This window comes from Vidua macroura, chromosome 3 (genome assembly GCF_024509145.1).
Source record: "Vidua macroura isolate BioBank_ID:100142 chromosome 3, ASM2450914v1, whole genome shotgun sequence".
Taxonomy (NCBI): Eukaryota; Metazoa; Chordata; class Aves; order Passeriformes; family Viduidae; genus Vidua; species Vidua macroura.
The window spans coordinates 1,036,294-1,061,344 of NC_071573.1; positions in this window are offsets into that span (position 1 = coordinate 1,036,294).

Sequence of the window (25,051 nt, forward strand, 5' to 3'; positions counted from 1 at the left end):
CCAAGGCTGTTAGCAGCTCCTGAAAGAACTCAGCCAAGCTGCTGCATCAGGGTTTGTTCAGAGGACCATACTGGTCCCTGGGCTTCCTCTGGCTTTGTCCTGAGCTCACTCGCTCTGCTCAGCCTCCCTCTGCTCCAGCCCCGTGGGAATGGCAGAGGAGCTGCTCCCTGGCACTGGGCTGTGACACCACTTTGGACTTGTTCTGGCACAACTGCCTTGTGGGATCAGGAGTTCCTAGGAGACCTGCTTCTTTTCTGGTGTGAGCAACTGTTCATCAGATGAAAAGAAATGCGCATTAGGCACTCCCCGATTGCAGCAGGAGCTGTGCAGGAGTCTTTGATAACACTAACTTTGGAGTTGATGGTTTTTTTTTTCTCCTGGTGTGTTCTAAGCCACCACAGTTCTAGTGGGACTTGCAAGGATTTGGCACCCCTGGATATTGGGGCTTTTTCTGTGTAAAATGTGTAAATATTAATTCAAAAGTTGATTCAAAAGTTGCTGTCTCAGGAAGGAGGCTTTGTGGAGGTATTACTGCTAGGGTTTCTTTGGTCTGGAAGCACTGCCTGGAGGGCTGGATCAGTGCTCAGGAGTGTGCATGTGTAGGTAACAGCAAGAGACTTCACTGCAGCACAGGAGAGAGAATAAGGCCCATTAAATGCAACACATTTCTAACAGCAGTGTTATTAAGTACCTGAAGTGTTGACAGTAAAAGAGAATAGAATCCCCTTTTATTTTTAAACCTGCGACAGATTAGGAGACAAATCTATATGCAGCTGCATCAATTTGTTACTTCCATTTTGCTTTGTAAAGGCAATTTTGATTGCAGAGCTGTCCTGTGCCATGCTGTAGACTCCACTGAGACTTCATGTTGCACTGAATCAGCAGGCTGTCAAGCCTTGAGAATCATCCACTCAGACAAGGCTTTCACTAACAGATAACTATTTCGTAGCCAAGAAAATCCTGTTTCTTAGGAATCTGTAACAGTCATGCATTGAAACTGAGAAAGGGAGTAGCATCTACATGTCTGCCTCACATCAGCAACACTTGTGCTCCAGAAAAATAAAAATTACTGGCTTAGTCATTCAAAAATGTCACTGTCTTGCAGCAAGTAGCTGGGGGTCCCAAAAAAGCTCAGGAATCAAGTGGAAAAATCTTCCAAGCAGGAGTGCAGCAGAAAGGACTGCTCAGGCTCTTTGGCTGTTTTACAGGACACAGGTGTAATTTTCAGGTATCCAGCTTGTAAAATTTCATCCCTGGCAAAGGGATGCCGTGGAAGTCTGGGCTCAGGGAGTGACTCCCAATGCAAATTTAAATAAGCATGCCTAGAGCTGAAAGGCCAGGTGTGTAAAGGAAGCTGTGTGAAACCAGAGACATGCTTGTGGGATGTGGCTTCTGCAAGGTCAGAAGTTGCTTAGGTTATATTGAAAAATAGGTAGGGACCTAGTTTTTAAGTCAAGATTGAGAAGAAATGAAAACGTGCAGAATGCTACATCCACTACATGCTCTTGTGGCTTTTGATCTGAATTTGTACCAGACACAATCTCAACTGGAAACAAAATGTTATCAGCAGACCCTCCTAAGATTTGCATTTGAAGCATTGTTTCCTGTTGCCTTATGTCTTCTGGAAAGGTTTTTTGTGCATCTGTGGTGGATGAATTCTTCAGAACTCAAAAATCTCCCTGTACATCACATGACAGGCACCAAAACACCACAGCTGGTGGTGCAGTCTTGCTGGACTGGTGGGGGATTGCTTTGAAGAAGAGGCAGTTTTAGTGAGATGGTCTGGGTATTTTTTGGTTTAAAATGGTGATGGGAGATGCACTCTAGAGAGCATGAATGCATGTTGAACAAGAAAAATGCCAGATCTGCAGAGGGACCCACGACAGCATCTTCCTTCCCTTCTCTGGAAGCCTCTCTGCTCCCATGTGTGCTGGGGAGGGCTCTCTGCACTGGTTTGCAGAGGTCCTGCTGCATCTGCAGGTGGGTGAGATGCAGTTCCTTTAAGGAACCGAGGCATTTTAAAGTTCACTAAATATTTAAGCATCTTGTCACAAAAGCATGAATTTCTACTCCCTAGTTGCACTCTTTGCATGGCATAGGTTGACCTGAGAAAGAGAAGCCTGGAGACCTGGTTCTGTCAAAGTCTGTGTTTCTGAGTGAAAAGAGCACAGAACCATGGTGATGAGTACTCTTGCAAGGAATTTCAGCTTTTCTTCCTCCTAAATCTACTTTGGTCCTTGACATTTGGACAGTTGTGGCTTTGTTTTCTTTAAAGTCCTAGGCAGGAAAGGACAAGGACGGAGCAAAATATGCAAGCACTCATTTGATTAAACACTTGATTTAGTCTGTGTAAACCTTTTGTCTTGGTTAAACATCCGTTTGGAAGCTTTGATAGCTTACAACGTGAGAACATGAATTCAGGGCTCTGGATGAGGTTCTGAACGTGGCTGGGGAGATGCACAGGCTGAGAGGTGCATTTCAGACCTGTGAAATGTCTTCCAGTGCCACTCCCAAGGGGTGCCAGCTTAGCAGGCACTCGGAATTCGTGAGCAGCTGTTTCCCAGCAGTGCTGAAGTATCTTCAAGTATATGAATAAGATGGAGTCAGATAAATAATTTAAAGAACCCTGCTTTACCAGGGCACAGCACTGGTGAAACTGTGAAACACAAAGGTGTTTTCCTTCATATTTCTTAGCATTTTATTTATTGTTAATGCCCCCATACACCTGTGAACAAATATAATAATAAATACAATAGCATTGAAATGTTTGCTCATGTACAATTCTATCAGCTGTGCTGGATAGTCAGTATGGTTCCAAAGTCCCTACAGAAAGTCTCTACTAACAGTTAGCACTGTTATCACTTTGTCCCAAGTATGTAATAATTTCCAGCACTAGACTTACAGAATTCTCTTTCCAAGCCAGAAGAAAGTAGTCAGACTAATGAGACAGTGTGAAAATGGATGCTGCTCCCCACTGAACCAATGCTGTGGAAACACATGCCTGATGGACTGCTGAAAGGGAAAAAAAACCCCTTACACTTAAATGAGCAGAAGAATTGTTATTTTGGAGCTCTCAGAGCCTTTTGGCTCTGACCTTTTTGAAGGTCTCATTATGGACCTTCAGAAATGAAAGCAGGACTGAAACTGCCATGATTAGAGAACTCTAGATGATTTAAGAGATGATTGGTAATTGCTTGTGTGCGTGTGAAGACGTTTCACGCATTTTGTACAAAATTTGATTGTTTTTAATAAATGAAGAAGGCTGCCTGGCATGGGAGCCAGGTGCACTGGCTTCATCACTCTGCCTGGAAAAGTGGCTGTAAATCTTACATATCAATTTGTTCCTATAGCATCAGGAGCTGTGCATTTACATCTGTTTGCCCTTTTCCACCTGACAGAAGTAAATCACTGAAGCAACAAGCTCCCTTTGTGTGGTGTTGCTTTAGGATACGTGTCTGGAAATCTGACAGCTGATGGGTTAAATGTCCAGCCATTATTCGATGTATTAGTCCATTCTGAAGCTTCCTAAAGGATTGTCTCACTTTTATACTTTAGGAACATGCAATAGCAAGGATGGACGGTGTTTCAGAAGGTCGTGTAATGCAGTCACTATGAATTGAAGTTCTGTTGCTCCTGAAAAATTGCTGTTACTCATTTGGCTGTCTTTCAGGGCACTATTGATCTGTGCTAGCCCCAGAGAATGGGCTGTTCCCAGGTGCATTCCCAGCCTGCCATGCCCACGTGGGTCACCGTGGCTCTCACTGGAGCTGGGGCAGACACAGAACAAAGCTGCAGGCAATTTGGCAAGGCCACCCTGGATGTTGTGGACTGTTTGTACCTCCAGTGGTTCAGCTTTAAAGAGAGCAATTCTCTTGTGCAGTGGAGGTTAAAATGAAGGCTATTAATTTCTGAAAAGATCATGAGAACCGGACAAGTGAAGAGAATTGTCCACCGAGGAGTCTATTTTTGTTTTAACAGTGCTCTTTCGGAACAATTTAAACTGAAATCTGAGCAGGCTTGAGGTCTCCATTTTATAGTGGTGAAGGGTAGTGCAGTGCCCTTGGGCTCTGCTCAGCTGCCACCCTTTGTTTTCAACAGTTCCTGCCTCTGTGAAAGTGATAACATGGCCCATAATGAGTAGAACTGTCTAAATACTGCCCATGCCTCAAGTAAATGAATACATTGGTCTTATAGTGGCATCACAGAAGCCAGAGGGTGTCTGAGGCAGGGAGGAGAGATCATCCAGTGGTCATCCCTGGAGATCATCCAGTCCCAAAGCAGCCAACTACAGCAGGCTGTTCAGCTGGGCTTTGAGTATCTCCAAGCATGGGGCTCCACAGCCCCTCTGGGCCAGGGCAGATGCTCCAGCTCCATCTTTGTGGTGCTGTGCTGGTCTCTCTCCAGCGTGTCCGTGTCTCTCTGGTCCTGGCAAGCTCAGGCCCTGCCCCCAGGCGCTATGTGCATCTTTTTTATGTTTTTGTTGGGACCTCCTCGTGCATCCATGCAGACCTTTCGCATCCTCCTTTTCTTGACCCACTGCAAGGCTGTCCTTGGTTTTGGAAAGCATGGTCTTTGAAATTCCCACATGAGAAGTCCCTCATCCCCAGCTGTGAAGCAGAATTTACCTTAGCAGCTTAACCTAACTTGCAAGACTCCTCTTTCCCCTTGTGCAGCTGCATGTTTTGCTGGTATTTTTCAAGAAACCTTAATGAAACGAGGCAGACAACTGACATTGTATCCTAGCCCTGTGGTGACTGGGATATTCTAAAGGTTTAGAATAAAATATTATTGCCTCATTTTTCCAAAGGCAAAATGAATAGCCTGTTCGATGTCATGAACATTTTTAGCTTTTCACATAACTAAAAAATTATTAAGGGCTTGGATTCTGCACTTTTTTCCCTGTCAGATACTGGATTACTTTCTCCATTTTTTTTCATCAGCCTCTGTTTAGGCTGTACTGTCATTTTGGTACAGCAAACCTCCATTTAAAATTCATAGTGTGTCCTTTCCACTTAAGCACTCTGTCACAACTTCCATATCAGTGAGATTCTTCATGGGGACACTACATTTTATGGAGCTGCAGAATAATTTGGGTTGGTAGGCACCTTTAAATCCCACCTAGTCCAACCCCCCTTCAGTGAGCAGGGACATCTTCAACCAGACCAGGTTGCTCAGAGCCCCACAAACCTGACCTTGAACGTTCCCAGGGATTATGCATCCAGCACCTCTCTGCCCAAACTGTTCTGGTGGTTCAGCACCCTCATTGCAACAAAATTTCTCCCTTACATCCTGTCTGAATCTACCCTCCTAATGCATAATAGGTTTTGATGCTGAAAAACAAAGAAAAATTAAAACACCTTTGTGGGGTGTTGGGGTCTTTGAGGGGGTTGCTACAGGAGAAGGACTAAGAATTTCTCTTGTGCTCACTCAGAGTCCCAACACAGAGCCAAAATGTGCTTGGAGGCCATATGGATGATGATTTATTGCACTTTCCCACTCCCATTCAAGCTGCCTCCTGCCTATTGAACTCTGAGAATTTGTTTATATGTTACATTTTCACCACTTGAAAGCAAGCTTTAATAGGTGCTGCTCAGTGCAGTAAAACATCACACTTGGTTTGTAGTTACCTGTCAGAGGTTTGTAAACAAGAGCTTTATAAACCAGTCTGTCACATAATAACCTTTTCATTGGTAAATCCCCTTCTCCCTGTCAGGGAGCAAGGTGAGAGGATAAAAGCTTCCACAGCATGGTGTATGAATCGAGAGCACAGATAAATATTCCCATTAATGGAAAGAAATAATATTTAGGAAAAATTACAAAATCACAGAATGGAATGGAGCACAGTGGGTCACTGGGTCTAACAGAAAGAAATAATATTTAGGGAAAACTACAAAATCACAGAATGGAATGGAGCACAGTGGGTCACTGGGTCAAACCTCCCTGCCCAAGCAAGGTCATTGCAGAGCACACGTGGCACAGAAGTGTGCCCAGACATTTCCTGAGCATCTCCAGTGAGGGAGACTTCACACCTTCTCTGGGCAATTTATTCTAGTGTCACCTGCACAGTAAGGAGCCTCTTTGTGTTCAGGTGGAACTTCCTGAGCCTCAGTTCCTGCCCCATTGTCCTCTTGCCTCTTGTCCTGAGCAGAGCCTGGGCCATGCTCTGGTCCCTCCCTGCAGGCACTGACAGACATTGATGAGGTTCCCCAGCCTCTCCTCAGTGCTTCTGTCCCCTCACCATCTTTTAATCATCCTCTGATCACTGGCCTTCATGTCCCCCAGGGCACTGCTGCCTCACAGACAGCTGGTTGTCCCCCAGGACCCTCCACCCTTCTCCCCAGAGCTGCTCTCCAGCGGGTTGGTTCCCAGCCCTAAGCTTAGAAATTTAAACACAAGCAGGGAAAAAGACTGAAATGAAAATTGGGATATAGGACAGGGGTTGTATGTGCTGAATCCCCGTTGGAAGCTGCAGAATATGTGGACACTGTTAACTAAGTAGTTCCCTCAGTGGTAATATCAGCCTGCCTGAATCTGCAGCACAGAAGTGGGGTGTGCCTGTAAAGGTTGCCTGAAAAAGCTTCACTTCCTTTCTTGTAGAGGGGCTTGAACTTGAGATACACACCACAAATAGTGTTTTTAGTAATGTTTTCAGTATTTTGAAAACTGTAATCAAGAAATTACCTGAAAACAAGTGGCATGTTCTCTAAACTGCCAGTGCACAAACTGTGTTTCTGAAACAGAAAATGCATGCTAACAGACAGGAAGTAAATACACACTAATAAGAATTGTAATATAAGCTAGAACTAAAGTAGAGCTGCATGATCACAAAAAAAAAAATCCACAAAAAAACCCAGATAATTTAGTGTAAGTGGGCAAAATGCCTTCAGGATTCAGTATGTGCATCAATGAGATAAAAAAATGGGAAGTTACTGCTTTTTGATTCGTAACATTTTAATACAAAAGATATAAGAATGAAGACAAGTCAGAACTGGTTAGGCATTCATCAGATCGCCTTCTGGAGAGGACAACAAAATCAACCTCCTCTTTATCTGATGATAAGCAAACACAAATGCATAATTTTCCAGTTCACAAACCTTCTGTATGAAATGCCATTAGAAAAGGAATGCAAAGCTTTCAGGTGCCTTTGTTTTCAGAGGTCTTAGGGGGAGTTCTAAGAAAAAAAAAAGACAGCAAAACAAACCAGCCAGAACCCAGCCTGCCCCGTTGTATCATCTGCAAAGCCTCGCAGGGTCAGACGGGTGGTTCAATGCACTGCTCTGACTCCAAAGCTCAGCAGAATAATGATGGAACAGGACAGGCTCTGGGTGAGCTGGGGAGATCCCTGACGGCCAAGCCTGGTCCTGCAGTGAAGGGCACCAGGGCAGGGCGGCGTGGCCACTGCCACCCAGCAGCTGTGCAGCTCCTCTGCAGTTTGCTTGCAAGGGAGGCCATTCCTTTGCATCCCCAGCCCAGCAGGGAGCACAGAGCTCACACAGCCCGGGGACCTGGTCTGATGTGAGGATCCAATGCCAAGCGCCAGCCCGTAACCTTTGGAAATTGCAGTCCCAAATAGTCACAGAAGGCAACCGGGAGCGAAAATTATTTCATTATAGCTCTCGTCTGAGTGAATCACTGCTGAAATCACTCAGCTTCTCGGCACCGTTCTCTGTTATTTCCTTGTTAGCACATGCCACTGTCAGAACAGAGAGATTATTTATTGCCTTTCAGCACTACAGAAGAAAGTTAACTGCAGCAGCACATAATGGAAAAAGGATTATTTGCTGTAACATATATCGCGTCCTTTGCATTCTGTGGAAATCCCAGTGTAAATTTGTTCACTGTGCAAGTATTTGGATCCTCTGGATCTTTACATGAGCTAGGTTAGTGTTGCTCATGTTTCAGGAGATGTGCCTGCACTTTACAGCACAAATAGGGCTCTAGCAGGGTGCCTGCTTTGTGATTGCACTGTGGTGTGGATATTGCTAAATGGACTTTCATCAAGTCTCCTGGTTCCAGCCTGCCCTTGAGAGCCCAGGGCTGAGTGTGCTGACCTTCCACTTATTTATAGTGCTGCTGAATTAGGTTTTGCAGCTGGTGGTAATGCTATAAGAGCAAGATTGGAGTACAGTCTGGGGGGGCTTAAGTCCAAGGATGTCCAGATTTGTGGGGCACCCATAGATATATAAACATTCAAAGAAATATTTCCTATCTGTAGCTGAAGGTCTATTTAGACAATTATGAGTCCAGTTTTGTATTATAACTCTAAATTATTGTGTTGTCATAACACAGCCCATGAACTCTCTATGGACTCAAAGACACTAAATGAGTTTTTGTTACAGTTTTCCATGGGGACATTTTGTACAGTTGCTAAATTTTCACCTAACCATAATGTAATAGCTCTTAGTGTTGACTCCCAGCCATGACACAGAGGTGTGGGGCTGTTACTGACACTAAGGCAATGAACTTGGAGGGGCTCAGCTTTCAGGCTCAGGAAGCCTCTCCCTTCCCATGGGCTGGAGACTACTGCAAGGGTTATAGGGCTCACCTGTTCAGTTATTTCATACCACTGTGACTGCCTGGTGGTATGAAATATCTGATGGCCAGACTGATCAATTTAAGTCTGGCAGCCAGGATGCTGGACAGGCATGCAGGGTGCACTGGATATGCTCTTAGCTCTGTCAGTGGCTATACCTGATACACTGACCAAGGCAGGATGCATTTCCCTGCCCCCTTTTCCCCACCTCTTTGGAGTTTTACCATAGTAAAACCACTTTGGCAAAGCTGAACTCTACAACACTTCTAAATGTGGTTGGAAACAGTTGAGGACAACACATAAAACCCTGCTCTGTAAAGCAGGAAATGTGTTAAGCAGCATCTTGGCAGGATTATGTTTGCTCCCGTGGCTTCTGAAGACTTACTGGATTCTGATTTTCAACCCTGTTTTCTTCTTCCATGCCTATACCTCCTTTTGAAGTGAGTTGTTGTGCTTGTTACCTTGGTACTGGCTTGGTGATAAAAGAAGAGATGAAGGCAATGACCCTGCCTGGATGTCTCAGACGTGTGCAATAATCCGTGGTGATGCTGAGCATGCCTGGAAGAAGCTCTTTCTCATCCTAGCATTCTCCACTCTACGGATCTCTGGAGTTGTTTCTGTAAATTAGAAAGGTTAGAAAGCCCTTGAGGTCATGACACTGCACTGCCTTTGCTAGATACACAGTAAAGTTAAAGAAAATAGCAGGTATATTAAACCTGGTAAATTGTCCAACCTGAGCTCACAGAACTACTCTGCAGAGGGATGAAGTCTACAGGAGGAAATGAAACTGTTTGCAGAGCTTTAAAACTCCCAGTCAAGCTTTAAAAGTCTCTGTTCATCCTTTCTGAAGACTGAGTTTGACAGAATTGGAATAAAAAGTCTGACATGGTCTGAAAAGCTCCATCCAGGTCTGCAAGATGCTGATCCTCTCAGTAGAATATTAGATTTACATTTTTATCAACTTTCCCTTTTCCGTTTAGAAATAGACGAATTTTGGAAGATACATTTTCTCACACTCAGAAGCTGAGACCAATGAAGAAAGAGCTCACACAGCCTGGTGACAAGGCATTCCTTTGGGAAGCACAGCTTTGTTTTCCATTCCCTGCTCCAGTAGACACAGGTGCCTGTGGCCACACTTCCTGACGGTTATGGTGGAGGAGGCCATGATTTGCATGATCACAAAAAAAATCCACAAAAAACCCCAGATAATTTAGTGTAAGTGGGCAAAATGCCTCTGAAACACTGACAGGCTTGGGGCATCGACCACCTCCCTAGGGTGCCTGTTCCAGTGTTTGAAGAAATGCTTCCCAGTGTTCAGTCTGAACTTGCCCTGGAGCAGCTTTGAACCATTCCCACACATCCCATCTCTGGATCCCAGAGAAAAGCTCAGCACCTCCCTCTCCACTTCCCTTCCTCAGGGAGCTGTAGAGAGCAATGAGGTCATGCTCAGCCTCCTTTTCTCCAAACCAGACAAGCCCAGAGCCCTTGGCTGCTCCTCACCAGACACTGCTTCCAGGCCCCGCACCAGCTTTGTTGCCCATCTCTGCATGCAAGGACTTAACATTAAGGAGAGGGGACATTCCTCTTGCCTTGTGCTGGTGCTGCAGTGGGTGCAGGCTCAGCACATCCCACTCCTGCCTGCTTCTGCAGCTCTTTCCCTGCCATTTGGCAAGGCTCGTGCTGTGCCGTGCGCGGGCTCTGCGAGTGCCCTGGGATCTGCGGTCAGGGAGTTTCTTTGTGGCGTCGTTGCTCCTCATCCTGAGCTGGCGTTTCACCCTGTGGTTGTCACTGCTGGTGTTAGGAGTTATCCCAGCGTCAGGAGCAGCTGCACCATTTTCTGGATGAGAAAAGCTCCTTGTAAATGAGCGCCGGCGAGTCCCCACGCTTGGCATTCAGACCCGCTCTGCTGCGAGCGCACAGCATCAGCCAGCAGAGGAGGGCTGGAAAGTCTGAGAGCAGCTGAATTCACAGCAGGTCACTGCTTCATTCCTGACAACAGCATGCAGGGAATCTGCAGACATGGCTTAGGAAGCTGCATTTACTTAAGAAAAGAAAGACAAAAAAAAGGGAGTGGGTTTATAGCCTTGGTAATTCAAATTTACTCCATAAAACATAGTTATTTACTATTTGTTAACCCCAGTAACAATTATTTAGCTGTTCTTTCTCTTTGAAAATGAAGAGAAGAAAGTTTTAGAAACTAAATTCTGAAACCAGTCAAAAGCAGCAGGAAGATTTAAAATTATCCACCTGAACAGGCAGCAGTTTTAGGGCTTTGTGGTGCTTTTTCTTTTTTAAAATTTCCTTTCTTTGGTTGGATCTGAACGTGCTCCATTCTGGCCAAATACTATTTTGAGTCTTCCATAACCCCTAGCTCCTTTTCGTCCTTCAGTCATTTATCTTCCTTTTTAAAAATTTCTTTAATGAACAAGGTGACGAATGAAAATCAGAAGTCATAAATATCTCCTGATGCCTTTGATAAAATTAGTCTTAACGTGAGGGAATGACAGGACGTGCATTTGGAGATTCCTGCCTGCAGGAGTTCTATGAAGCGGAGTGGAGACACATCTCCACTCTGGAAGGGTCTGTTGTCAGCTTGAAAAGCTACCTTATGTCCACAAAGAAAACTTGGGAATGTGGCAAGGAACTTGGAAACATCAGCAATGGAACAGTGGATAGAACCTGTGGATCCTTTTGCTGTATAGTCATAAATTTTTACACCTTGCTCAGGATCCCTCTAAGTGGTTTAGTTGGTAAAGTCTTTCTGTCTTGCACTTCTTCAGTGAGAGAAGGAGCCTAACACACAGGCTGCCACTTCCAGCTGAGTTAATCTCTAGGTAGATTTCAGACAGGATTGTCCAGAACTGCATGTTGATTGAAAATATTGTGAGTGAATTTCTTTCTTTAGCATTTCTCATGGTTAATGTAGTGAAAATGTGGGTGTCAAAGCAAAGAGAGGAATTTTGGTCTGAAAGCTGTACTGAAATCAGGTTGTAATATAATGATAGCCTGGTAAAAAGGAGTAATTTGCCATGAATATTGTGTCCTTTAAATATATGAATATATTTCTAAAACCAGTCTTCCTCCAATGAGTCCAACAAGTCTTCCTTTCACCGAGAGCTTGATATTCAGCAGCTCTTCAAAAAGTTCATGGTTGGCTTCCTCTGTCCTTTTTCATCTCCATTTGTTTTTCCCTTTAACTAAGGGAGGAATCATTTTGCTTGCTTCACAGCAGAGCAGTGAAGTACTGCTTCAGTGTGTAGTCTGTGTCGAGGAAAGGCTTGCTATAAAGGCATTCCTGACGATAGCAATTCCTTCTGTTTGCACACTTGGAGCTGGGAAGGGAGTGCCTTTTTTGGTAGGCCATATGTTTAGTGAGTAAATCACCTTGACCTTTCGACTGGGAGAACGTTGTTCAAGCTCGTGAGCAGCGTGTGACTCACGAGCTGTTGTTTGAGGGTTTCTCCTCTGAGTTTGACTCCTGGCAAACGCGTTGCTGAGGGTCTCCTTGCGATGCCAGACCTCTCCTGTGCGATGCCGCGCGCGCTGCAGCAGCCGTGGAACGACGGCGCGCTCTGACGCGCGCTCCTCCATCTGAAGCGGTACCGCGGTGCCGGCCAAGGCTGCCACCAACAGTTTGTTCTGTGTGCTGGTTTTGATTCCTTTGGAGGCACACAAAAATAGCTCCTGCTGAAAACACGTCATGTGAGCCTGTGTCAACAGACGCCCCGCAATGCGGTTCCTCAGCACGAGCAGGTTTGGGAATGTGTAATTCTCCAGAAACGCTCCTTTTGGAGTTTAACAGGACTTGTGTTACGCATGGCTGCTAAGAAAAAAACAAACACCTGTTCTTTTGTCATCTCTGTGAGAGAAGGATGTGGTGCTGGTGGATCAGAAGCTGGACACAAGCTGGCCACGTGTGCTGGCAGCCCAGAGAGCCAAACTGCACCAGGAGCACCGTGGGCAGCAGGGCAGGGCAGGGAGGGAGGGGATTCTGCCCCTCTGCTCGGCCCTGCTGGGATCCCACCTGGAATTTTGCATCCAGCTCTGGGCTCCCAGCACGGCAAGGAGCAGGTCCAGAGGAGGAACACCAAGGTGATCAGAGGGATGGAGCACCTCTGCCATGAGGAAAGTTTGGGCTTGTCCAGCCTGGAGAAGAGAAGCCTTTGGGGTGACCTAAGTGTGGCCTTCCAGAACCTGAAGGGAGCCTACAAGAAAGCTGGAGAGGGATTTTGTACAACTGCCTGGAATGGCAGGAGAAGGGAGAATGGATCCAAAGTGACAAAAAGTGGGTTTAGTTTAGATATCAGGAAAAAACTTATTTGCTATGAGGGAGGTCAAGCACTGGCACGGGTTGCCCAGAGAAGCTGTGGATGTCCCATTCCCAGAAGTCTTCAAGGCCCTGGGAAGCAACCTGGTCTAGTGAAAGGTGTCCCTGCCCATGGCAGTGGGGCTGGATCCAGATCTGCTTTAAGGTCCCTTCCAACACAGACCATTCTATGATCCCATGGCGTGTTTCTTACCAGTGCAAACATAATTCTTAAAAACCAGATAATATCTCTAATACCCAAAATACATATTCTTAAAGCCTATGAATTTCCCTGTGCTCCTAGAAATCATATTTGTAGTACTTTGATTTACTTGCCACAAAGTGAGTTTGTTACAGATATTACATCACTGAAAATATTAATGGATTTTCTCATTTTTTTGAAGTCGCTTGTTTGAGATGAACATGCATCAGGAGACAATCTACTTTTACTGGCTCTAATATTCCTGAAGAATAAAGCCTTTTTATTATTGTTTATTAGAAAGACAATCTTTCAATTTTTATTTATTTTTTTAAAATATCATCTTTCAGGAAACTAAATAATAGAGAATATGATCCATAGGAATTCATGTTACTTCATGATATACTTGGCAGGAAAGTATTAGGTTGTTCAGAACTTAAATTTGTGCAGATAATCTGTACTTTTAAGAACTTCTCAGGGTTTTTCTTTCAATATTCAACCCTTAGAACAAAAATACTAACCAAAAATTCCAACTAAATTTGTTGATAAAATATGTCAAATGATGAACCTCAGAGGGTGAATGACTCAACTGATTAAATATTCATTGCACACTTTTATTATCTTGAGAGTTGATGCATGATGCACAAATGCAATTAGATAATGCACTTTTAGTTCATATGGGGAAATCTCTTTTTTTTTGGTATTTTTTTTTCCCATGAAAGTTGAAAATTCAGTGACTAAGAGTTGTGTAATATATTTCTGAAAGCAGGAGTTTGGAAGGGGAATCTGTTTAGTTAAACGCATGCTAGTGAAATCTTTTGGGTTTTTTTAAAAGTTTGCTAAAAGGTTAAAGATTTTTACCTCTCTCTTCTTAAAACAAACTTTCTGGTATAAAGCATGAATTCCACCCCCACCCCAGCTTGTCATTCACAATTACAGACATTCGTGTAAGATTTGCTTGTCTTCTAGTTTTTCAAAAGTTCTCCAGAGCTGCCCTTGGCTCTCCAAGAGTAGCACTGCAAATGTCTGATAATCCAATTATTTCAGTCAGTTACCCAGAGCAGAGCTGCTGAATACCGAAAATACAGCCTAAGAAAGGGCTAAAACCCCCTCAAATTATAAATTATTCTGCAGACTTCTTTGGAACCCAGTCTGGGCCCATGTAGATGAGTGACTGCACTTTTCTGTGGGATGCCTTAGCAGCCATTATTATAAAACAATGATCTGATATTTTAAAAAGTGATATTAAGTATTTAGGGATACACAGTTCCCTCTCGATGTTGGGAGGTATTCAGTTGTAAGAATTACAAATTCAAATTCCATGGGATGCACAGTTACATTTTGTATTTGGTAAATATTATGAACAGGAGTTTTTAGTTTTAAAAATCAAAGAAATCTTAATTTAGTACCCATGTTTGATTCACTTTCATCTTGAGTCTGTGCACTAACAAAACCACCCATGTTCATTAAAATTGACCTTAAGTTCGCCAGAAAGGTTCAAATACTTTATGTTTTGAATTTGGAAAGGGACATTAAATGAAGATAATTTTTCTGACTACAATTTGTCATTATAAATGTGTCACATTACTCAGATTGTGCATAGTTCAGTGTAGGTGGAAGGTTTATTTGGTGACATAATTTCTGCACTTCTCTTTCAATGTCTTTTTTGATTTTTCAGAATTTCTAATTTCTGAAAATCATGAAGCCTATCTGATCCAAGGAATATCTTCAAAATGAGCACTTGGGGATGTGTTAGCTAGAAATTGGGATGGAACTTCAGACACGCCCGTTCTTTAGTTTGTGTAGATTCTTACTGCTGCCTACATAGAGTGCTCTGTTATTATTTATGGTTTTATTGTATTATTTCATTTTGCAAATTATCACTCTATAAAAGGATGCAGGTTAATTTTGGATCATGCAACCTGGGGGCTGGAAGTGATTTAGTTACCTTAATGCTGCTTTCTTCTCAGGTTTTCCTGCCTTTCCTTTTGCTTTCTTCATGTGGGAATATTCATAATGTATCCAGTGGTGTAAGTTACTGATTGCATGCAAATTGGTGTGATTTTTTTTTTTTTTCTTAAAGGACTGGGGGTTTTCTTTTACTTATCCCTCCTCTAGCTCCTTTTGCTTTAAAACATCCACACCAACTTTTTAATAACAGGAAAGGTAGAGCAAGCCATAATCTTCCAATTCTCTTGTGAAAAGAATCACAGCTGAGTTACACAAGGAGCTTAAAGAGAAGTCCAGTGCCAGTTAATTCCAATTGTCTTGGCATTTATTGCAGTGTCTGTGTGCATGGAGTGCTGTGCAGCTGTTTGTGCTCCGGCAGCCACACCATCACAAGTAGAAAACAGAATAAGGGCAGTTAAATGCGTTATTCCTCGTGCTTATTTGCGGTTCAGTGACAGAGAGCACGTGGCCTTCCCTGGCACTGAACGCCTTCAAAATGTGAGCAGTGCACTGAGGGCTGTTTGTCTGCCATTGTTTATGGGATATGACCTTATGGGACGGTCATTCTGAGATTGTCAGCTCTGGCATCAGCTCAGCTGGCATTGCTCTTGTCCCTCAGCGCTGTTTCCTCCTCTCTGCTGGGCTCCAAACAGGAGCCTCATGCCTGGCTGGTCAATTCCTCCGAGGCTGGGGAAGCAAAACTGTAAGGATCTGAGTGTGCAGATATTGCAAATTCTGCAATAGAAGTGGTTTAAGAAAAACAACCCTAAAACACTTATTCAAGACATGTAACTGTTGTTGAAATTGTTTTCGCTACTTGAGTAGCTCTACATATTATTTAAAGAGACTGTCTTAAAATTACTCAACTTCCCTACCCCACTTAAAAAAAAAAAACTAGATAACGGTGTATATGAATCTTGTTCCCTTGTTTGATAAACACTTTTCCTCTGAGTTGAAGACTGGATGGTATTTGAGGGTTTAATTCTTTACTTTCAACAGCTTCCACAGTGTATTAGGTCAAGTCTTGTGTGCTTGGAACAGATTCTTATCCAGCTTATGCTGCCGTGTTCCTTTGTATATGAAAATGAACTCCCTCCCTGCCTCACCATGCAGTTCCTGTTACACTGATGAGAGGGATGGAAGCATGTAAATAAATCTGCTTTAGAGAAGTGCATTTCACTCAGAATAGGCTGGCAGTTTGCAAATAGCTCAGCAGGGTACTCGAGGCAGCAGCGAGCCTCACCTGCATTAAGGCAGCTCAGTGGTTGTGTGAGTGCACCCGATGGGGCAGGAGGCAGTGCTGGCACGTGCCAGGAGTGTTGGCACTGCTTGGAAATGGGGTGAAAAGCAGGGGGATGGAGGAGGGGAAACTTCTGAAGCTGAGTGATGCCCACAGCTGCATATGGGCTCTAGATCTGAAGGTGCTCCCATCTTGTCAGATGCTTTCCCATGGGAACCCTGGACAAATGTAGGACAACTCCTCTGATCTGACATTCTGGGGTATCTCCATCCCTACGAGATGACACAAACCTGGCCCCATTTACACTCTGCCTTCAGGTAGTCTCCAGAGTTTAATTCCATACCCGTACCTCTTTCAACTTTTGTCAGGTTTTCATTTTATAAATGGCTATTTGCTTTAAGTCGTGTTTTCATCTTGTTTGAGCCAAGAATGATTTGGAAGTAATGGTGCCTTCAGTGTGAGAGAGCTGTTGATTAACCAAAGTAACCTGTAAGGGAAAGCAGAAGATGGTCAGGTGAGGCATTAAAAATGAGGAAATTCTGAAGAAGATTTGAGGGAAGGCAGCCAGACAGCTCTCAGGAGTGCAGCACAAAAAATGAGGCATCACAAGTTGAAACAATAGAAATTCCTATTTAAATGATTTCACCATGAAACACCAGAAGAGAGTACCCTGAGAGACTGTGGGATCTCTGTTCTTGGAGAGTTTCCAAATTCAGCTGGAGAAGATCCTTAGTCATCTGCTGTTACTTGGAAGCTAATAATGTTTTGGACAGGTGGTTGCTCCAGGTGATCTGGTCCTGGCCAGCCTGAGTGACTCGAGTTCCCTGCAGCAACCATCCCTATTCAGCAAATCTTCACTGCAACTTAGCCTGGGGCAAGCCTAGTCCTGATGTGCAGATGAATTTAGGATTAGTCTGCAAACAGTTCTGAGGATCTGGGACACCTCTCTTATTTATTTAGCTGCTTTACTCTCCATTTCTGAAAAGAACTTAAGAAAAAGAAGGTGTGTATCCAGGCCTCCCTCCTTTCCACAGGGAAAGAATAGCATATCCCGGCCTCTTTCTATGTCCTAACTGCTGGGCTAGGATTTTCTTTAAGCTGATGACATTGCACAAAGGCAAATTGCTCGGTGATGGTGTGGTTAGGAGGCACTCCCAGCTTCTCAGTGCCCTTTCTTGCCTGCACGCCCTTAGGCAGCTGACAGCCAGCTCGATTTTTGTCTTTCAGGGTCCTGTCTGCTGAACAAGCCTCATGCAGGTTGATTCAGGAGGATTAAAGGACAAAAACTGAGAGAGCAGGAAAATCTCCAATATAATTAGGAAACACATTTTTTGGTTTCTGCTGTTCTTTCTTATTACTCTTCTTTCCAGTGCATTCACTTAGCTTGCTGCTCTAATTTTGACATTTTTAATTTACCCATTAGCTGTGATTAAGATCATACTGCATTCATGGGAAGTGACTTTGCTTGCCAAGAAGCTTCTCTGAGATAATGCAGCTCTAACAAGGAGACACACCTCACTGTAGTCAAGTTCAATCTTCCCTAAAATGTTCATTTGGAAAAAGCTGCATGTTTAATTCCAGCTTTTTCCTTGCTAATTAAATGGCAGTTATGTGTCTATACACATGCAATATAATTATTTAATTTCTAGGAGCAGGATTCACTAAAAGATTTGTAGTAGGACAACACAGGAGGGCAGATTTGATGAACAGTTTCCTGTGTAGCTCTTGCTTTCATCATAAAAACAAAACAAAACAACTTTACACACTGTTTGATGAGCATGTGATACAAAGCATTTATAAGATGGTTGAGTTTTTCACTCCAATGGGTGAAAGGAAGAGTAATAATGGGTTATATATGATCCTCTCTCTGGTGAGCAGTGATAGAACATGTGGAAATAGAATGGAGCCACATTGGGGTAAATTCAGATTGAAAATTAGGAAAAGGTTCTTCACTGAGAGGTTGGTCAGTCACTGGAATAAGCTCCTCACAGAAGTGGTCGTGACACCAACCTGTCAGAGTTCAGGGGTTTCTGGAAAATGCTTTTAGTGACATGGCTTAATTTCAGGTAGTCCTGAAAGGTGATCCATATTCAATTTGAGGTATTCTGTGATTGTATGATAAAAAGATATAGATGGATAGATAGATAGATAGATAGATAGATAGATAGATAGATAGACAGACAGATAATACAAAACATACCAGGAAGAATCTTAAAAAGGGAATACATCACACGTGTATGGAACAAACAATTTATTCATAGTATGATGAATTATAGAATCAAAGAGTATGTTGAGTTGCAAGAGACCCACAGGGATCATTGAGTCCAGCTCCTTGCCCTGCACAGAACTGTCAACAAGAGTTCTAAGAGACTCAAATTATCAAATGAACAATGAAGAGCCTCATTAGTACACCATCAAAACTGGCACACAGGGACCTCATTCCCCCCGTGCCTTTCCTCTTGTGCCACGTTCTGCGTGTCCCTCACCTGTGGATCCCATGCTGGCAGCCTCAGCTTGCCCCCAGCAGAGCAGAAGAAGGGCTGTAAGAAGTCTTGTACCCCCTCGAGGTCTTCACCAGCAGCTGTTGGATGCTTTTTGCCTCTTCAGCCCGGATTTGTTTTTTATGTGTTTCTCATCATAATTTGCTCCCTTTTCCTTGGTTTCCTGCTCAAGTTTGGAAGCTGCACTCTCAGTGTGAGCTAGCACAAAGGGTTATTGTTTTTATGCAGCGACTAGCAGGCTGGGTCAGACCTGTACCACATATTATTACATTTGCAGAATTTCAGAAAAAACAGACTAGGGAATTATCACTCCACAGCTGCTAAGATCTGCTAAAACCAGCTGTGGCCAAGGCAATCCCAGGCAACTGCAGAGACCACGCACTGTCAAATTCATGAAAAACTTTGCCTTTTTATTTTTATGGCAAAAACTGTGGTTTGTCTGCTGTAAGGAAGGGGACAGTGGTTTTATGGGTGGCCGTATGCTCTTGTGCAGTGGAGGCTCATTTATTACTCCTTGTGGAGAAAGGAGAACATGAACACACTTCTTTCTCCCAGAGCAGAACATTACAGATGTGTGCCTGTGATAGCACAAGCTGCACTACTTCAGCACAACAGAACACACACGTGCTCTGTCACATGTGATATTCTCCGTGCCACAAAATGCCTCCTGCCAGCTTCAGTGGGTATGGTGAGCCAGGGTGAAAAAGGAGTGTGTGGTCTTTATTATGGAGACTTCAAATTCTTAATTAGGCTGCTTTCTGAACTTGAAATTGTTTGTTTTCCTATTCTTGCCGCTGCTCACAGCCTGTGTGCTCTGAGTGGGAAGAGAGAATACAGAGATTGTCTGAGGTCTTGTAATAATAATTCAGAATAGCCAAATGTATCGTGGCATTTGCCACCTCTTGGACAAAAAATGTGGTGATCACTTACCTGGGACTGTGACTGTGGTGAAAGCTGCCCTGATTGGGTGCAAGTATTTCTTAAACTGGTGGTGACAGGCAGCACTGTGGCACAGGTGTGCTCTTATCTCTGCTTTGCCCAGGCAAAGTGCTGCTATTCCACTGACACTAAGGAAGGCCCCCTGCTTCTTCTGAAACTGAGAGTCCTTCCTCGTTGCTTTTTGCAAGATCTTGTGTCATTATAGTCACAAACATGATCCTTGAGGTCATGTGTCTGTTTGTTATCTACATATATTGATTATGTCCCAAACTCACAGTCATGATTTTTATCTGATTTGGGGAGTTTGAACTCACATCTGCTATCAAATGGCTAATGAATGATGGCTCACTAAGCTGAAACCATCAGATCTTCTACCAGGCACTTTCAAGATACACTAATGGGTTTGCTTCTGTCATCAAGGACACGCTCAAGAGCTTATTTTCTAGAAATGTAGCTGAACTTCAGCTGCCTGTTGACTTTAGAATGCAAATGTCCTCCTCTGCTGTTTCTGTTTGTCTGTTTTGGGGGAGACAAGGAAATCAATTACATCTTGTACATCATAGGTGTCTTCCATCAAATACAAAAAACTTTAGCAAGAGTTGCTAGCTGTATGTTTGTTATATTCAATATTGAAAATGATTGTTATCTCTTGTGTTATGTATTTGTGCACATTATGTAAATGTTGAATGAAAGTATACCATGTTTGCAGATGAGTATGAAAGTTAGAGTTACCTTCACCCCTGCCATTTCTCTGCAACTCTGTCTTCGCCTTCCTGTCCAGTGTAATTTCTATATTCTTTGCAAAAAGATGAAATTTTCAATATCCTGCACAAAGACCAGATTCATGCTGTTTTATACAAGCATTTGGCAGCAAATATTTCTGTCATTTGAAGTAATTTCTTTATAAGTGTCTAGGTAAATTGCTGAGTTCAGGCTCTTAAACTAACAAAATAAGTGCACAAAAATAGTTCAAATTGTCCTGGTAAAGCATGCTAAGTGCCTCCAGAAAGAGTGGCACGGGGATTTAAAATTAAGCCAAATTTATTCCTTGTTCCCCTCTGTCACCAAGAGGAGCAAATATGATGTGAGAAATGTGGCAGTTAAATTAGGAAAGAACAGTAGATAATGCTTTTTTATACCTGGAGGCTGTAGTGCTGGATGAAGGGGAAGGGTTTGAAGGAAGAAATAATGAGAGGAAATTATTAAGCAAAGTTTAGATTGGATATCAGGGAACTCATCAAGACAGTGAAATCTGTTACAACCTGGAATTATCTCCCAAAAGAAGATGCTGAAACTTAATTGCTTTGGACATTTTTAACAAGTCCTGTCAAGCTGCATGGAAGAAATGTAGAGAACAATCCTGGGCCTGCAGAGGGGTACAGTAGGTGATGTGCTTGGCCTTGCCACTTCTTATTGTTCTGCTTTTTTAACTGTCACCAGGAGTGACAGTGATTAGTGTAGCTTTTTTTTTTTTTTTTTTTTTTTTTTTTTTTTTTTTTTTTTTTTTTTTGTGGGTGGAGGCCTGTTTAAGAGCTCAGCAGCATTTCTGCTTCAATCTGAATTTGCCTTCAGGTGTGGAAGTTCAGTAGGAATAAACTAATGCTGTGTTTGGGGTGATGGCAGTAAAACCAGCACTTAGGTCACTTGGATAGCAAAACTTCTTTTAGGTGACCACAGGAGTGGTCTGGGAGAAATTTTCTTCAAAGTGCATAAAGTGGAATGTGCTTGGGTGTAAAGGTGTAGGAGGTCTCTGCTGCTTGCTTGGGAGAGAAGGAGGAGGAGGAGGGGAGGATGTCCTCATTTGCCCTGAGGTCCAGTTGGAAGCCTGACCCCAAGTGCTTTTTTAGCTTTTCTCTTTGCAGCAGGCAACGTTAGAGCAGGAGGGAACACTACAGCTCTTGTTGTGACTGTTTAGTGAAATTAATAAACAAATAGCTGTCAAAGTTTAATGATGCCCTTCTCCTATACCAATCCAGAAAGATATTCAGGATACAGGACTGTAAACACTATGAAAGTAGGAGAACTACTGCATAATTAAAGAATTTCATGTTAGTTGCAGTGTGGATTTTTGCATGGTCACATTTAAATTCTATTAACTGAAATACAATGTAAACTCATTTTATTAATGTATGCCACTGTGTAGGCACATGAATGTGCCAGACAACAGGTATTAAGAACATTGCAATTTCTTGTGGAAATATATGGCATAAGCATCCAAAAAGTCAGGGAGCAGGTACCCAAAACCAAGAGGAGAAAAAAACAACCAAGAGTTGTTTTTCCAGGAAAGGAACCCAATGGGATTTCAGCGATGAACAGTCCTGGTCTTCAAAGGGTCTGTGACTAGAGCTCATTTCTTCTTTAGGCTGTACATTTCTTTGACTAAAAGGTCACTGTTTCCTCTGTTTGTTTCCTGCTCGAGACTGAATTTTTCATGAAAGCACACGTGGAAAGTGAGGGAATGGAGAGGGAGCAGGCTCAAAGTGTGAAATGTCACAAAGCACCAGGAGTGAGGTGCCCCAGTGTGTAATTCACCTGCAGGTGGCATGGACAGGCTAAGTAAAATGTGTTTGCACTCGCTGCCCTCTGCTCTTGCAACGTTTCACTGGTGCAAGTCTGCCTGGGGTGCTCTTTTGTGTTCACCCCTCTCTGCTCCAGGCAGGGTGGTGCCTGGCAGGTGCCTGGCAGGTGTGCAGCATCCTCCTGCCGGGGGCTGTGGTTTGTCCTCGCAGCACGTGCTGCAGGTGAGGAGCCTCTTTGCAGGCTTCTGCTGAAGGATTGCCCACAGTATGCCACAGCAGGATGGATTTGCCTGTCGTCCCATGCTCTGGTCACTGCCATCTGTTTGGCAGATTCATTTGCAGTCTCTGTTTCTACAGTTACCATGAGAGGTCTTTGGATTAGGGGCCGTGATTTTATTGTGCGTTTGTAAATCATCCTGCAGGATGGGGTTCTGGTTCCATCTTGGGACCAACAGAGAGCATTTTTATTTCCAGGCATGGCTGTTGTTGCTGTGCACTGCAAACCAAACCCTTCTCTCACTCTGTGCTGTGGCAGAGATGTTTCTCCTGGTGTTGCATGGGAACAGGGCTCACTCCAGCCCTGCCTGTGTTTTCACCAGGTGTACCACTGCAGTTTTACCCTTTTGATGTGATGCAGTTATAATGCTCAACCATTTGCTGAGTTAAACATCCGTTACAAACGCCTACACGCTGACCTGTGGGAAAATGTAGATGTGTCATGGGTCAGATAGATTGCAAAGAGCCTGTAGAAATAGTGACAGAAGGGTGGCAGTGGGTGATAATAATACATTGAGTAAATTACAACGATCAATTTTAATTAAAAGGGACTAAGAGGAATCTTCAGAGGGATAAAATGTTACTCAGAAAATGTGGCAATAAATGTAAATATCGTGCTGTGCTCCTGCTTTTGCTTTTGGAGAGGGTGAAAGGGGCGACACACTTCAAAGATTCTGCATCAGTTCAGCTGCATTATTAGAGATATGCTTAGCAAAGAAATATTGATCCCAACAGCACAGTGAATTTAAGATAAGATCTGACAGTATTAACAAGAATAAAGCTTGATGGTCTCCTCCATTCTAGAAAATAGCATCTTGGGATATAAAAAAAAAAAAAGATAAATTTACATTTCAACATGTGAAAAATCCAGATGTAGTCTCTCATATACAGGGTTTTTTTTTTTTGTTTATTTGTTTGTTTGTTTTTTTTTAAATTCCTACCTATAAATGACTAATTTCCACGAAATTATTTTGAATTTGAACAGTGTGGCTTTTATTCCATATTGCTGTGGAACATTTCTTCCTCAGTTAACAAACAAACGTCGTTGTAGATTACATAAAAGAACTTTTTATTAAGGTTCAACCACAACTGTGCAGCCATGGGAAAGTTATTTAAATATATATATTATATTTCAATAGATGTACTCCTTATGCAGCCACTTGCAAGCAGACACAGAGATCTGGGGCATGAAAGTCATTCCTTCTGAAATGGCATGAGCTCCAGGGGAGGTTTTACCAGCACCGAGACAGAATTTCACCAGTGCCCTTGTCTTCTGGATTGCATTGCTGTCACTACAGAGCAATTCTTGAGGTTTTCTTTTTCTTTTCCACCGTGGGCTGTGTTGACTTGAAGCTTTGAAAATGGGGATTTGTCTCCAGTCTGGAATAGCAGCTGGCTCCTGTGACTGTGCCTGGGTCCTCAGTTGTGTCCCTGCTGAAAGCACAGCACCTCTGGGTGCTGCTCCCAGGGGACTCTCTGCCAGCACCTTTTTAGACCCCATGGGGGTGTGGAACCAGCTGATCTTTAAGGTCCCTTCCAATCCAGGCCATTCTGTGGTTCTGTGATTAGAGATGTTTCTTATCTGGCCACGGAAATGTGATATTTAATGGCTTTGAGAGCTGTTCCAGTGAAATTGCCAGAACGAGCTGTGCATCATTTGGCTTTTAGCAGGTTTCTGTTATTATTAGAATTGTTATTAGAGTTGTCTTAACAGAGAAGATGAACACTTGAATTCTGGAAATCTTCACAGCGAGAGAAAGTAGAAGCAAGGTCTCATAAACAAACAGACAAACAATAATGTTTTATTGACTGCTTTGAACTAAAGAGGAACTTTATATTACATGCTGACTCCTGCTGAAATATGGATCCTCTGGAAGGTTTGAAACAAGAGGTAGTCTCTAAATAGCAAAGGCTATTTATTGCTCAGAGTCTGTGGTCAGCTGAGACAAAAGCAGAGGTCAGATTAATGACATCAGACAGAGTGGTAAATGGTTTCAATTCCATGGAAAACTTCCTAAGGAATGAGTCGAAAGAGGAACAGAGAATCTGAGGAAATTTAAACTCTAATTCTAAAAGACCAGCTTCTTAAAATATATATTCTCTGGGATGGCTAAGAGAAACTAACGTGCATAATTTTTTATTTGCCGGTCTGATGGCTTACAGAAAACCTTAATTAGCATGTTTCTGTCCAAGAGATTAACACACATTTTTTGCCTGGTTTAGGAAAATAACAATTAGCCATTCTTTCCTCCAAAATGAACAAGAACTCTGTTTTAAAGATAGAAAAGTAATGCATGTAGCTGCTAATAATGATGAAGATTTCAAGGCCACAGTAATTGAATATTTTGGGGGGTCATTACTCTTGTAACTGACTTATGGTGGTATTACCCCAAGAACTAACTATTGCAAACTTATAATTTGTCACGTGAGATCTAGAAAGGGTACCTTTTTTAAGTGTTTGCTTTTAACTTTGCTCCTCTCGGCTTGTATTTTGTGTGATATATAATTAATTGTACTGCTGAATCTCCAGAAGCCAGATACTGTCTGTGGCTTTAGAGATGGGACATTAAATTCCAAATGACACTTTA